Here is a 13,909-nt window from a genome sequence, read left to right as displayed (position 1 = left end):
ATCCCTCCCCCTCCCCTTCTGCCTCCCCACCCCGATTTGTCCGGTCTCTGGGCTGAGATCCAGACCTCACTGGAGAGTGTGCAGCTGGGCCCCACTCCATGGTGGAGGAATAAATCAATGAAGTGCCACATTGGTGGAACCTGCTAGAAATAGGTCTTCTAGGATGCTAAGGGGAGCTGTTCAGAGGGAGGTACCAGGCTTTGGGACCCAAGCGGATGTCGGAGGGAGCTGCTGCTGGCTGCCAGCTGCCTGCTACCTATGCTGCCTGAGCCCACAGCCCTGGCAGCTATGTGGGGGTGTGTGTGTGGGGGGGGGGGGACGGTTTGCTGAGGAGCACCGAGGAGCAGGGAAGAAAAGTCTTCCTCTGCCAGTGTTCCTCCCACGCCCTCTACTGACGAAGCTTAACACTGTGCCAGCTGGCACAGCCAAAACGCAGCTTCCTTTCTCTCTTCATGGAGCTGGCCATGGAGGGTGGGTTTGGATCCGTGAGTCAATGAACTGACTGCAGACCCGGTACGTCCATCTTTAGTGTCACAGAGCCTTTAGAGGGATCTGATGACCGCCGCCCGCCATGCCCCTGTGAAGCCGCAGGTGCCAGGCACTGAGGATACACCCAGGAATAAAGCATTCTGTGATGTCAACCTCATGGGTTCATGGTGGAGAAAAGCCCCCTCCATGCATAAGTAACCTTGGCCAAGGGCGTCCAGTGGCAGAGATGAGGTCTGGGAAACTCTTTGGACAGGCGGGAAGGACATGTGAAGGTCAGGAAAGTAAAATTATAGGGGGATGATGACTTCATTGAGGCGGGACGGCATGATGCATGAAAGAGGCTGCTCTAGACTGAATGTTTGTGGACCCCTCCTTGCAATTCATAGTTGAAATCCACCCCACTGTGATGGCATTAGCAGATGATCAGGTAGGGACTGCAGGACATGAATAGATTAAGAAGGCAGAGGCTTCATGAATGACTGTATTGCCTTTATTGAAGACACCCCACAGAGCTCCCTCTCTCCTTCATGTGGGGACTCAGCAAGAACATGGCTATTTAGGAACCAGGAAGCCAGCCCTCCCCCTAAACACCACATCTGGCATCTCCTTGATGTTTGTTTTTGTCTCTGATAAACATATTGGGTGTGCCAATGAGGTTTTGATTGAACAGCCTCTTCTACTTTATTTTTCATTTTTAAACTTTTTATTTATTTTTACTTTTTAAATTTATTTTGAGAGAGCAAGGGCAAGCGGGGAGGGGGGAGGGGCAGAGAGCGAGCGAGGGAGAGAGAGAATCCCAAGCAGGCTCTACGATGTCAGTGCAGAGCCAGACTCGGGGCTCCATCCCACCAACCATATCATGACCTGAGCTGAAACCAAGAGTCAAACGTTTAACTAACTGAGCCGCCCAGTTGCCCCAGCCTCTTGTAGTTTAAAAACAAGTACCATTGTTAGATGGTTGCAAGACTCCAATGAAGTGTGTAGGTAAATAGGTAGTTAAGATGCAAACCTCCCTTTATCCCTGGTGCCCACCCAAGATCAGAGTAGAGGGCTGGTCCCAGGAGAGACTCTGGAGATACAGGGTCCATGTATTTGGTGGATCTCCCAAGCTCCTAACTGCCTTAGCATCCATCACATCACTGAGCATTCCACCAGATAGGGTAGCCAAGGATCTACAGAAAAATATGTGAAACACTATCTCGTATCGTTTCTCACTCACTTCTTTGATGGAAATTCCCCCATTCTCTTACTTCTAGAACACACTGCTGAAGAGCTTCTATACTTGCTATTTTTTTGTTCTTCCAACTGTGTCTTAAACATGGTGCCTTCTAGCTTTTACCCCCTCCATTCACAGATGGTTGCAGGTCTTCTGGACCTGAAGCTTACATAGTAAAACCTTGATTTGCGAGCATAATTTGTTCAGGCAACGTGCTTGTAATCCAAAGCACTTGCATATCAAACCGAATTTAAAGAACCATTGGCTCAATTGTGATCGTGCGACGTTGGGCGTCACGTATTGAAGACATTTCTCGTTTATCAAGTTAAAATTAGAAACGTTTGCTCGTCTTGTGGGATGCTTCCAGAACAAGTTACTCATAATCCAAGGTTTTACTGTACAGTGTCTTTGGTGGGGAAACCTCTGTAAGAAAAAGAATATCAGATTATGAGACAAAAGGAGGTATGGAAGTAAATGTGTGGAATGAAAACAGTGATGACAAATTATGAATTCAAAGCTGGTAAATACCACGAATATTACAAACTCCAGGAAAATAGCAGTGTATCTTAGTAGGTAAGTGACATATATTTTTTACACGACTTTTCCCCGACATCTGTGGGTTTTGCATTCTCTTGGTCTCCTCCTATGATAAAATCTTATAAACTTCTAAAGATAGAACATAAAGATAATTTAGTCTTTCCTCTAGCATCGTTGATCATTGTGTTTGATTATTGATAATGGGGATGCATAAAACCTAAAACTTTACACAAAGATATCCTCCTCCTTAGTATCACTGCTGCAGGTTTGTACCCAACAAACACGGGAGCTCTCAAACTGTTTTGCATGAGTCACATTCACATACAAAAGGACATAAAAGGCATATGTTAATAAGTACATTCACAACATTATCACATCTACTCTTGACAGGAGCGAACTTTCATTTTGACAATGTGTGGATGAGAACAAATAGCTTGCTTATAATGACGAATTTTGCATGGATAGGTTCTTGCTCCAATATATTTCAAATTTCATCTCTTTTCTGCTGCGTGACTATTCACTGTGCAGATTGCCAGACCCAGGGGCCATTTATCAGTCCTGCTTTTACTCATCAGCACTGGGTCACGCCCTTCTCAGGGAAATAGGTTTTCTCTTGGTTTCTACGAGTTCATAGTTTCCTAGGTTTTTCTTTTGTCATAGACTCTTCCTTTTTTGTCTACTCTGTGCCACAGGGTTTTGGTATTTGTGCTTCTTCTCATTTAAACTTTTTTTTTCAATGTTTGTTTATTTTAGAGAGAGAGTACGTGCGCGCACACAATCGGGGGAGGGACAGAGAGAGAAGGAGACTGAGAATCCAAAGCAGATGGTGTCAGTGCAAAGCCACATGTGGGGCTCGAACCCAGGAACCATGAGATCATGACCTGAGCCAAAGTCGGACGCTCAACTGACTGAGCCACCCAGGGGCCCACGGGCAGCTTCTTGTTTAAACTCACTCTTGAGAGTGATCATGTCCTGCCTCATCCTTGTATGTACTGGTTATAAAATGATGGCTCCCATATTCACACCCCTGGCTTGGACCTCTGCCTGAGCCTTAGACACATAAGTTGTTGACTTACTCACTATCTTGCTTGGCTATCTAATCAGCATCTCACAAAAAAATGACTATACTCGCAGATAGAGGCTTCCAGTTACGGAATGAGTAAGCCACAGGGATAAAAGGCACATAGAGAATATATAGTCCGTGATATTGCTGTGTTGTATGGTGATAGAGGTGGGTACAACTGGTGGTGAGCACAACATAATGTATAGATCTTATAGGATCACTGTGTCGGACACCTAAAAGTAATGTAACGTTGTGTGTCAACTCAAATGAACAAATATATAAAAAAAAATGTGCATAAAATGAAACACAATCCAAACCTATCTTCCGCATTTTGGCGAATGCCTCCACCGTTTACTCAGGAGGTCGGTCTCATATTGACTGAGGAGTCATTGTTGGATGTCTCTTTTTGCCCCTCCTACACATCAGTCCATTGCCAAGTGCTGTCAAGCCAACCTTCAAAATATATTCCAGATCTGACCCTTTCCACCGCTCCCCAACCACCCTAGGTCCAGACCATTGCTCCTGCTGTCTGGGCATCTGTCACTGCTCCCCAGCTGGGTCCCTGTTCCTCCCTTGTCCCTGACAGACAGTTCTCTCTCATCCTTTGCTCAGAAGCCCCTACTGGCTTCCTGCTGTGTTTAGACCATAATTCCGAGTCTTATCATGACTTTTAGGGCAACATGTCAGTGGTTCTCCAAGTGTGGTTCCTGGGCCGTCAGTGTCAGCTGGAACTTGGTGGAAAGGCACATTTTCAGACCCCACTGGTTGAAGCAGAGCTCTGGAGAGGGGTGGTTCTCACATGCCCCCCTGGGTGATGGTGTGGCGGGCTCCGTGGGTCTACGTGGCCTGGCCCGGGGCTGGTCCTCTGCCCCCTTGCTTATCACCTTTCTTGCTGGCCCGGCTTCTCCTGGGACATGACGATTGGAATCTTCAGAGCTTTGGTCATTGTGGGTCCTCAGCCTCCACCCTCTTCCCCTAGCCATGCGGATGGCTCCCTCCTTGCTGTGTAGGGCGCTGTGCATAGGGCCTACCTGGCCACACTTGCCGGAATCACTCACTCTTTTCCCTCTCCTTAGCCCTGCTCTGCCCAGTCGCTGGCTTTGCACAGGGGTTTGAGTCCTCAGAACACCCATTTCCTCTTTAACGAAACAGAGCCAGTTACACCCACATTCCAACTGGAGGTAAATTGAGGATTATATGCGTGTAAGTCTCCTTCCATGGTGCCTCACCATGGTGGGTGCTAAAGAATGTTCGTTTTTGGGGCACTTGGGGGGCTCAGGTCATGATTTCATGGTTGACAAGTTCAAGCCCCGCATCAGGCTCTGTGGTGATAGCTCAGATGCTGGAGCCTGCAATTCTGTGTCTCCTTCTCTTTTTGCCCTTCCCCCACTTACAATCTGTCTCTCTCTCACTAAATAAACATTAAAAAAATTAAAATATTAAGAAAAAGGTGTATTCCTGGGGCACCTGGAATGGTTGTGGTTCAGTCAGTTAAGCGTCCGACTTAGGCTCAGGTCATGATGTCATGGTTGGTGATTTCGAGCCCCACATCAGGCTCTCTGCTATCAGAGCAAAGCCCTCTTCAGATCCTCTGTCCCCCTCTCTCTCTGCCCCTCCCCAACTCATGCTCTCTCTCTCCCCCTCTGTCTCAAAAATCAATAAATATTTTAAAAAGGGTGTGGTCCTAGAATTCTAGGGAGGCCCCAGAGGCTGACAGGGTGACTAGGGGGAGGTCTGTTAAGACCCTGTGTGTCTGTTGGTGTTAGGTCTCCCCAGGTGGACATTAACCCCAGCCGGCAAGGCCTACTTCAGCAATCAGCTTACTCTGGAGTCTAGAGTTTTCTTCCCAGCTATATGCCTGTCAGATGTGAGTGTTGGTACCCAAGAGGAATGCTTACTGGCACCACTAGAATGGCTAGAAATGTGTATTTGCCCTCGTGTGAGTCTCTCCTTCTCTGGTCTTGATCCTCTTGCCCTTGGGGCCTGACCCTAAGTTGGGAAAGGTGATAGTTAGCACTGGTTATACTGATAGCCTTGCTGCTCTTGGCACAAGAAACCAAAGGCCTTGGGCATCTCAACGAATTAAATTTCAAAGGTTCCATTTCAGTGCAGGAAACTAAGGAAATTATCACCCCTGGAATCTTTCTAGGGTCCCTCCAATGACAGCCTTTAGTGGGAATCTGCTTCTGTGTGATTGATTGTCAGTCTCTGAGGAGTACGAGAGCTTGCTTTCCTTCGTTCTGTGTGAAATCGTGCATTCTGTTGTTTTTATTTCTACTTCGAAAATTTAATTTAATTTTAATTTTGTTAACTGAAGAATCATTACCATACAGTGTTGCGTTAGGTTGAGGTGTATGACAGAGTGGCCTGCTATTTATACCCATTACAAAATGGTCACCACAGTGTGTCTGGTTACCATCGGTGACCAGTGTTGTTTTTATCGAAAAAATGATCTCCCATTTTATTTTGGATTGTGTCCAAGCTTGTCAAAACCAACCAACCAACCAACCAACCAACAAACCTACAGAGTTTTCAAAACATTACCTTTATTAAAAATAAAGCTCTGGGTGGCTTTGTCGGTTAAGCATCCAACTCTTGATTTCGGTTCAGTCATGATCTCGCGGTTGGTGGGACTGAGCCCCGCGTGGGGCTCTGTGCTGAGCATGGAACCTGCTTGGGTTTTCTCTCCCTCTCTCTATCTCTCTGTCCCTCTCCCCTGTTCTCTCTCTCTCTAAAAGAAAAGAATTTAAAAAAATAAGTAAAGCTCTTATGGAATGATTTCCCTGTAATTTGTTTTCTCTAGATAGCTTGCCAGGATTTTGTTACCTTTGCGAAGTCCTGGGTCACAGAGTCTTACACTGTCCTGTAGTTGAAATATGCGACCTCAGCCCCAACATGACATTCCCTTTTCCTTATTTTGCTCAGTGTAAAACCATGGAAATAAGCCCCCACTTTTCCTGGATTTTTCCACAATTTCTAGCTATGCCACTGCTGTTGATACATTCTGACTGATTTTTAACCAGTAAAACATTTATGTTTTTCTCTTCAGTCAGCACAGTGTTCCAAGTATCTGCTGAGAGCTGACAACCTCTTTCAGGGCAACTATGTTGGTGAAGCTTTTGAATAAAGATTAATCACCATCCGTCTCCTGTTTTTTATTTATTAAGGATATTAACCCTTCTGTATATGTTACAAGTGTTTTTTTTTTTTTTTCCAGTTGATTGTTTAGCTTTTGACTTTTTAGGGTATGTTTTGTCCCCCAAATATTGTATTATTATTTTTACTTTTTAAAAAATATTTATTTATTTTTGAAGGAGAGAGAGAGAGAGAGAACATGAGCAGGGGAGGGGTAGAGAGAGAGGGAGACACAAAATCCGAAGCAGGCTCCAGGTTCCGAGCTGTCAGCACAGAGCTTGACGCGGGGCTCGAATCCACGAACCGTGAAATCGTGACCTGAACTGAAGTTGGCCGCTTAACTGACTGAGTCACACAGGTGTCCCTATATTTTTTATGTAATAAATCTTTTCATCCTTTTCAGTTGTAGTCTGGCCTATGACATATGTTCATCTGTTTTCTCCCAGTCAGGAAGAGGAAATTTCCAATGACAGAGGTCACATGAGGTCATTCCTTTGGCTTGGGCACCTGTAATGGCTTTGGGGAAAAAGCCTGGCAGCATGCAGGGTGGTAGTGATCGTGTCACTGACTTGGGATTTGTGATTGCTGAGAAATTAGCAACACTGTGCACATAAAACATCTGGGGTAAATGTCAGCCCTCGGCACTTGGACACTCTTGTTTTCCCTCCTTGAAAGACATTCTCTCAGCCCCAGAAAAGCAATGATCATATTTTATAAACATACACTCTCACTTGCTTGCAGTTGTGATCAGAATCAACAATTGTCTTCAAGTTAACATTGTAATACAGGTGTCTTTCCATATTCCCATATCCTTATTTTCATTGGTCACATATTATTCTAATTAGTTGACTGTATCAGAATTTCCTTTGAATTTTTTTTTTTTTGGTCTTAGCCCAGGTTTCCCCTAAAAGTAGACCTTAGTCAAAAATTTCGGGGTAAGAAGTTGATTTGGGGGTAGCGTGTGGTCAGAGCACATATCCTTTTGCTCTGGAAAATCATTTGTTGTCGACTTTACTTCAAAGCCTTTATTGTAAAGCTGTTGTAGCTTTGAGCGATAGCTTCCCCATTTCTTTCTTTAAAGAAATCTTTCTTAATTGTTTATTTCTAAGAGAGAGAAAGCACAAGTGGGGCAAGGGCAGAGAGAAAGGGAGACAGAGGATCCAAAGTGGGCTCTGTGCTGACAGCAGAGCAGAGAGCCTGATTCGGGCCTTGAACTCAAAAACCGTGAGATCATGACCTGAGGCAAAGTTGGGCACTTAACCGACTGAGCGACCCGGGCTCCTCAGCTTCCCCATTTCCAGGGCTTGTGATGTGTTTGAACTGCCTGGACCCCCATGCATGGCCATTCACTGGCTTCTGCTTGGAATGCTCTATAAATCACCGTTCAAAAGGTGTCTCCTCTGGAAAGTTTGCCCTGGTGCTTTGGGTAGAATTAAGTTTCTATAAGACTCTGCAGCCACCAATACTAGAGCAGTTATCTGTTTTTTGTTTTTGTTACTGTTTTTTTTTTTTAATTAAAAAACAATTTAATGTTTATTCATTTTTGAGAGACAGAGAGAGACTGAGCATGAGCGGGGGAGGGGCAGAGAGAGAGGGAGACACAGAATCTGAAACAGGCTCCAGGCTCTGAGCTGTCAGCACAGAGCCCAGCACGGGGCTTGAACCCATGAACTGCGAGATCATGACCTGAGCCGAAGTCGAATGCTCACCCGACCGAGCCTCCTGGTACCCCTCTGTTTCCTGTTTTTTAGACAGACGAACACTCATGGGGTCGTTGCTCTAAGGCACCATCCAGGGGTGTCCTCATACTACACCTTAGATTCTTATATTCCAATTCTTGATATGCTTTTTGTCTCCGTTCCGCTCTAAACTCTTCCAGGCCAAACTTTATTCTGTTCTTCATTTTCAGTTCTGTACATATCCTGTCATTTGACAACTTTTGAGTGAAATCAACAGATGCCCTGGACCAACCAGCTAGAACCTGTGAGTTTATTGATAAAAGGAAAACCACTTTGCCTTGTCACATAAGGTCCATGACAACTAATGGTTGACCGTTCAGTCCTCCCTGATGTAATGGCCAAATGCTATTTTAATTTAAAATTTTTTTTATTGTGGTAAAACATCTAAAATATAAAATTAATCTTTAAAAACTTTTTTTTTAATGTTTATTTATTTTTTGAGAGACAGAGACAGAGCATAAGCAGGGGAGGGGCAGAGAGACAGGGAGTCACAGAATCTAAAGCAGGCTCCAGGCTCTGAGCTGTCAGCATAGAGCCTGATGTGAGGCTCAAACCCATGAACTGTGAGATCATGACCTGAGCTGAAGTCAGACGCTTAACTGACTGAGCCACCCAGGCACCCCTAAAATTAATCTTTTTTTTAACAATTTTTAAGTGTACAGTTCAGTGGCATTAAGTACATTTGCACTCTTGGACAATGGTCACCTCTGTCCATCTCCAGAAATTTTTCATGTTTCCAAAATGAAACTCCTCATCTATTTTATTTTTTTAAATCCCCCCGACTCCTTGTCTATTTTAATTTAAAAAGTATTTATCAGAGTAACATGTACACATAATTTAAGAATAATATAGTACAATAAGTCATATATATATATATGTATATATATATATACATATATATATGTATATATATGTATACATATATATATATATGTATATATATATATATATTTTTTTTTTTTTTTTAAAGTTTGGTTTTTTTTGAAGAGCTCCTGGGTGGCTCAGTCTGTTAAGTATCCAACTTCGGCTCAGGTTATCATACGGTTCAGGAGATCGAGCTCAGTGTCGGGCTCTGTGCTCACCATGTGGACTCTCTCTGGGGTTCTCTGTCCCTCTTTCTGCCCCTTACCTGTGCACACTCGTGAGATCACCACCTGAACTGAGATGAAGAGTCAGGCACTTCACCTACTGAGCCACCCAGGTGACCCAGTACCGCAAGAGTTCTAAAGAAAAAGCTCAGTTTCCCATTCCTTCCCCCATCTCCTTGTCTCAACCTACAGGCAGTTACATTCTCTTTTCATAGTTGCTTTTTTTAAAAAAAATTTTTTTTTTTTAATGTTTATTTATTTTTGAGACAGAGAGACACAGAGCATGAACAGGGGAGGGGCAGAGAGGGAGGGAGACACAGAATCCGAAACGGGCTCCAGGCTCTGAGCTGTCAGCACAGAGCCCAACGCGGGGCTCGAACTTGCGGACCGTGAGATCATGACCTGAGCCGAAGTCGGACGCTTAACCGACTGAGCCACCCAGGCGCCCCTCATAGTTGCTTTTGATAATTATCTCCATATTTACAAATACTGAGTTTTTCCTGCTATTTTGATTTTACTTTTTACATTTTTAAAAACTGAAGTAGAGTTGACACACATGTACTGCTATTTTTATTTTGTTTTCCTTTGAAGTTTTTGTTAACTAACTGGAATTAAAATACACAATGTGATATTAGTTTCAGGGGTACCGCCATTTTTGAATGTATCAGGTTAACATTGTCTACAGACTTCCATAACTTTAGTGGAAGCTCTGGCTTTTTTCTCTCTACCACCTTTGTTCTCAGTCCTTCCTACAGCGATTCTTTGAGTTTTGGTTCAATCAGTAATAATCGTGATGTCATTGTGGTTCAGTCAATAACTAGGGTTTATACCATTTGAGCTCATAGTGACGTAAAAACCTTGCATTCAGGGTTCAGGTGAAAGAGAAAGACTGAGTCACTCTGAAGTTTTTTATTTAATTTTTTTGGGGGGGTATCTAGAGCCCCATCAGGGCTTTCTGATCCACTTGGTGTCCCAGAACTTTGAGATGCTAAGGCTTGATCTCTCTAGAGACAAACCCTCTGTATGCAGTGCGGGCGGGGTGGGGAAGCCAGGGTTGGGTGAGGACTGTAGTCCCCTGGCTCTGTGGGCTTGGCTCCCAACTGCTCGCAACCTGTTCCTTTGTCTCTAGTCTTTGCTATCCCCCTGCCTTTGATTCTAGATGCTTCTTGACACATGGGCTCTGCAGAGTGAATTCCTGTGCTTCCCACAGCAAGGCTGTCTCTGGGCAGTTAGGTGGAAATGCCAGTGCGTGTAACATCTATGGTCCTCGATCATCCACACATGTGCTAATATCCCTTGTCTGTCACTGTTTCCTTTCTCTTTGTCCTGTGGATGATAGCCTTTTAATTTGGTCTCTATGGTTCTGGTTGAGCGTAGGGAGGGAAAGGAAGCGTGTACGTGTGGTCAATCTGTCACAACTCACTTGAGATTCACATGCTCCTTAAATAGAGAAAAGGCCCCAACATTTAAAATTCAGTTAAAACCCATCGGGCATTTCTGCAAATTTGTGACAAGTGGGAGCACTGGGGAGTGGGAAGGATGGGTCAGTCTTTCTTTCTCATTCTCTTTCCTCAAGATGTGGAGAAAATTAGGGTACAGAATGAAAGCTTGAAAAAGAAACTCATTTTTGGAAGGACCCACTGTTCATATGATGTTCATGATGTCTCGAGGGTGTGGGTGTGATGGTGAGAATACACTGAAATCCGATTTGCATGATATGTTTTTGATGTGTTTGATAGATTTAGAAACTTATTATTTTATACCACTTGGGTAAGGTTATTTTCATGTTTTAGAAAATCTTCCCGTTTGAAGATCAAAGTTAGGATATAGTGTGGGCTCTGGCATAGTATTGGCATGCTTTCGAGTTGGGGCTCGCAAGTTCACGTTCCTGGGATGAACCCTGGGGACAGTGGAGACTGTCCCCTGACCCCACCACTGTGGACTCATGCATTTTTTTTTAATGTTTGTTTATTCATTTTGAGAGAGAGTGTGTGATTTGGGGAAGGGTGGAGAGAAAGAATCCCAAGCAGCCTCCACATAGTCAGTGCAGAGTCCCGTATGGGGCTGGATCCCATGAACTGTGAGATCAAGACCTGGGCTTAAATCAAGAGTTAGGTGCTTAACAGGTGCCCCAGGATCAGGCATTCTTAATGCCGTCTGCTGTAGACTCTGAATCCTGAAACTCTTCCTGGCCCGTCTTTAGAAGCCTCCCCTTGAACTTCAAACCTGCCCCTTCTCTCTGCTGCCTTGCTTTCTTTGCGCCGTTTCTCAATGGAAGGAAATTTGCTCCTGGGCACCAATGAGGTGCCCAGAGACCATTCACTTGCTCCAAATGTTTGTTCAGGGAGACACAGACATCGACAGCAGCTGGGGGGGGGGGTGGGTGAGAACCACCTCTGACTGTTCAGCTTTGCCCTGTTTGTCCAGTGGATCCAGGCTTTGGAAGGTCCGAGGACACTGGTGTTTAGTGGAGGACAGCTGTCTTGTTTCAGTCCCTCTTTTTCCTGCGTCCTTGCTCCTGGATTCTTGCTCCTGCTTCTTGCCAGTAGGTGGCATGCTAGGCCTGGCAAAAACCAACAAGAACTATGTTGTAAGCAGCTGGTTTGATCTTGCAGGGCCGGTTTTCCCCAGATGGGCGGTGCTGCGAAGAAATTCCCTGAAGGCAGTGCAAGGAGGATTGCCAGTAGGGATCCCCTCAGGCTGGACAGAGGGTCATCTTGTCTTCACTGTGTTTTAGAGTGTGTTTGCACCTCTCTTCTCTCTCCCCCTTCCTCCCTACACACGCCTCAATCTTTAATATGAAAACCCCATTAGCTCCCACTTTCTGATCCTTGCTGGCATCCAGGTCAAGGGATGATGGTGTAACCGACAAAGGTCCTCGGAGGAGTCGATAAAACTCAGGTTAGAGGCAAGGCTTTGGGATAAAGCAGACCAGGATTGGGGCCGGAGGCAGAGAGTGGAATCGGTTCACCAAGTCAAAGCTGGGCCTCTGTCAAGGATGGCAGAGGGGAATGTGGCGGTGTGGGCTCACAAACTGTCCATGACTGCACAGGAGTGGCTGTGTCTGGGTGTGTCCTTGGCACCTGTGAACCCTGGGCCTGCCAGTCAGCCTCTTGCCAGGCATGTGGAGTGAGACTGTAAGAAGTTACGTACTGGGGTGAGGGAGCGATGGGTTCGAATTCAGCTCTGACAGCTCCTTGCACCGTGAGTCGGGACATGTTACACACCTTCCCTGAGCCTTTGACTTGTCCTCTTCCAGATGTGTTGATAATAGTCAAGGGGTGTTGTCCACGTCAGATGCAAAATTCTTCTTCCTGCCTCTGGAATTGAAGAGGTGCTTTGTAAACGGTATCTTGCGGCGTAATGAGTCATTTATGAACGCATAATGCCAAGGAAAAAATAAAAGGCGTGTCATGAATAAAATATTTGGTCACAAAGGGGAAGAAATCTGGGAAAACAGTGCTCAGTGCACCTGTCCTGCCCCGGGAGGGTGAGTTCCATCTTCCTGAAGGCAAGTACGGTACTTCTGTGTGATGGGTGGGGAAGTTCTGTGCCTTAAAGATGGCAGTAAAAACCCTGTTGAGCTCACACGGAGCTACATCCCTTGGTTCACTCTTAATTTGTGTCTTATTTCTAATTACATAGTGACGATACAATATTTTCTGGTCCACACCTAGGTAGCCTCATTTAGGAAGGAAAAAGGAGTATATCCAGAGCATTCTCAAGTATACTTTGAAATACAATGAAGATGTGGTACATAGATGGAGTATTACTCGGTGATCAAAAAGAATGAAGTCTTGCCATTTGCAACTACGTGGATGGAACCGGAGGGTATTATGCTAAGCGAAATTAGTCAGGGAAAGATAGATATCCTATGATTTCACTCAGATGTGGGATTTAAGAAACACACAGATGATCACAGGGGAAGAGAAGGAAAAATAAGATACAAACAGAGAGGGAGACAAACCATAAGGAAGTCTTAAATACAGAGAACAGACTGAAGGTGGGTGGAGGGAGGTGGGTGGGGGATGGGCTAGATGGGTGATGGGCATCAAGGAGGGCAATTTTTGGGATGAGCAGTGGGTGTCGTATGTAAGAGGTGAGTCCCTGGGCTCTACTCCTGAAGCCAAGACCACACTGCATGTTAACTAACTTGGATTTAATTAAAATAAATATAATGAAGCCACATAGTGGAGAGCAGACACCAGGAACAGGGACAATACTCCCTTTCTCCCTCCAGGCTTTCCTTCCACTTCCTCTCTTTTGGGGTGAACAGCATCACCCCTGAGACCCCACACCAGCCTAAGCTGTGGAAAGATTTGGATACCTCAGTGGATGGAATTTCTTCTGTGTGCAAGTGTGCTGAGCATCACAGGCAGCTCTTAACTCATGGACGTGGGGTAGGGACTTTCTGGTTTTGAAATCTCACATTTTAATTTTCTTGTGCTCCAACTTGTGCTCTTTATTGGAAAGCTGATAATAACAGGGGCACCTGGATGGCTCAGTTGGTTAAGTGTCCGACTCTTGATTTTGGCTCAGGTCATGATCTCACGGTTTGTAAGTTCGAGATCCGCGTCAGGCTCTGTGCTGACAGAGTGGAGTCTGCTTGGGATTGTCTCTCTCCCTCTTTCTCTGCTCCTCC

General features: G+C 45.1%; 1 long non-coding RNA gene across 1 annotated transcript in view; it reads left to right on the top strand.

Moving 5' to 3' along the window:
* The first annotated feature begins 692 nt into the window (after positions 1 to 692).
* The window catches only part of LOC122231228, a 29,940-nt gene continuing 16,723 nt past the window's right edge, over positions 693 to 13,909 (top strand). The window contains exons 1-2 of the long non-coding RNA XR_006208418.1: positions 693 to 761; positions 8,350 to 8,423. This is a non-coding gene — a long non-coding RNA (uncharacterized LOC122231228). The remainder of the gene's footprint in view (positions 762 to 8,349; positions 8,424 to 13,909) is intronic.

This window comes from Panthera tigris, chromosome A1 (assembly GCF_018350195.1).
Source record: "Panthera tigris isolate Pti1 chromosome A1, P.tigris_Pti1_mat1.1, whole genome shotgun sequence".
Classification (NCBI taxonomy): Eukaryota; Metazoa; Chordata; class Mammalia; order Carnivora; family Felidae; genus Panthera; species Panthera tigris.
This window is presented reverse-complemented; position numbering and strand designations above follow the sequence as displayed.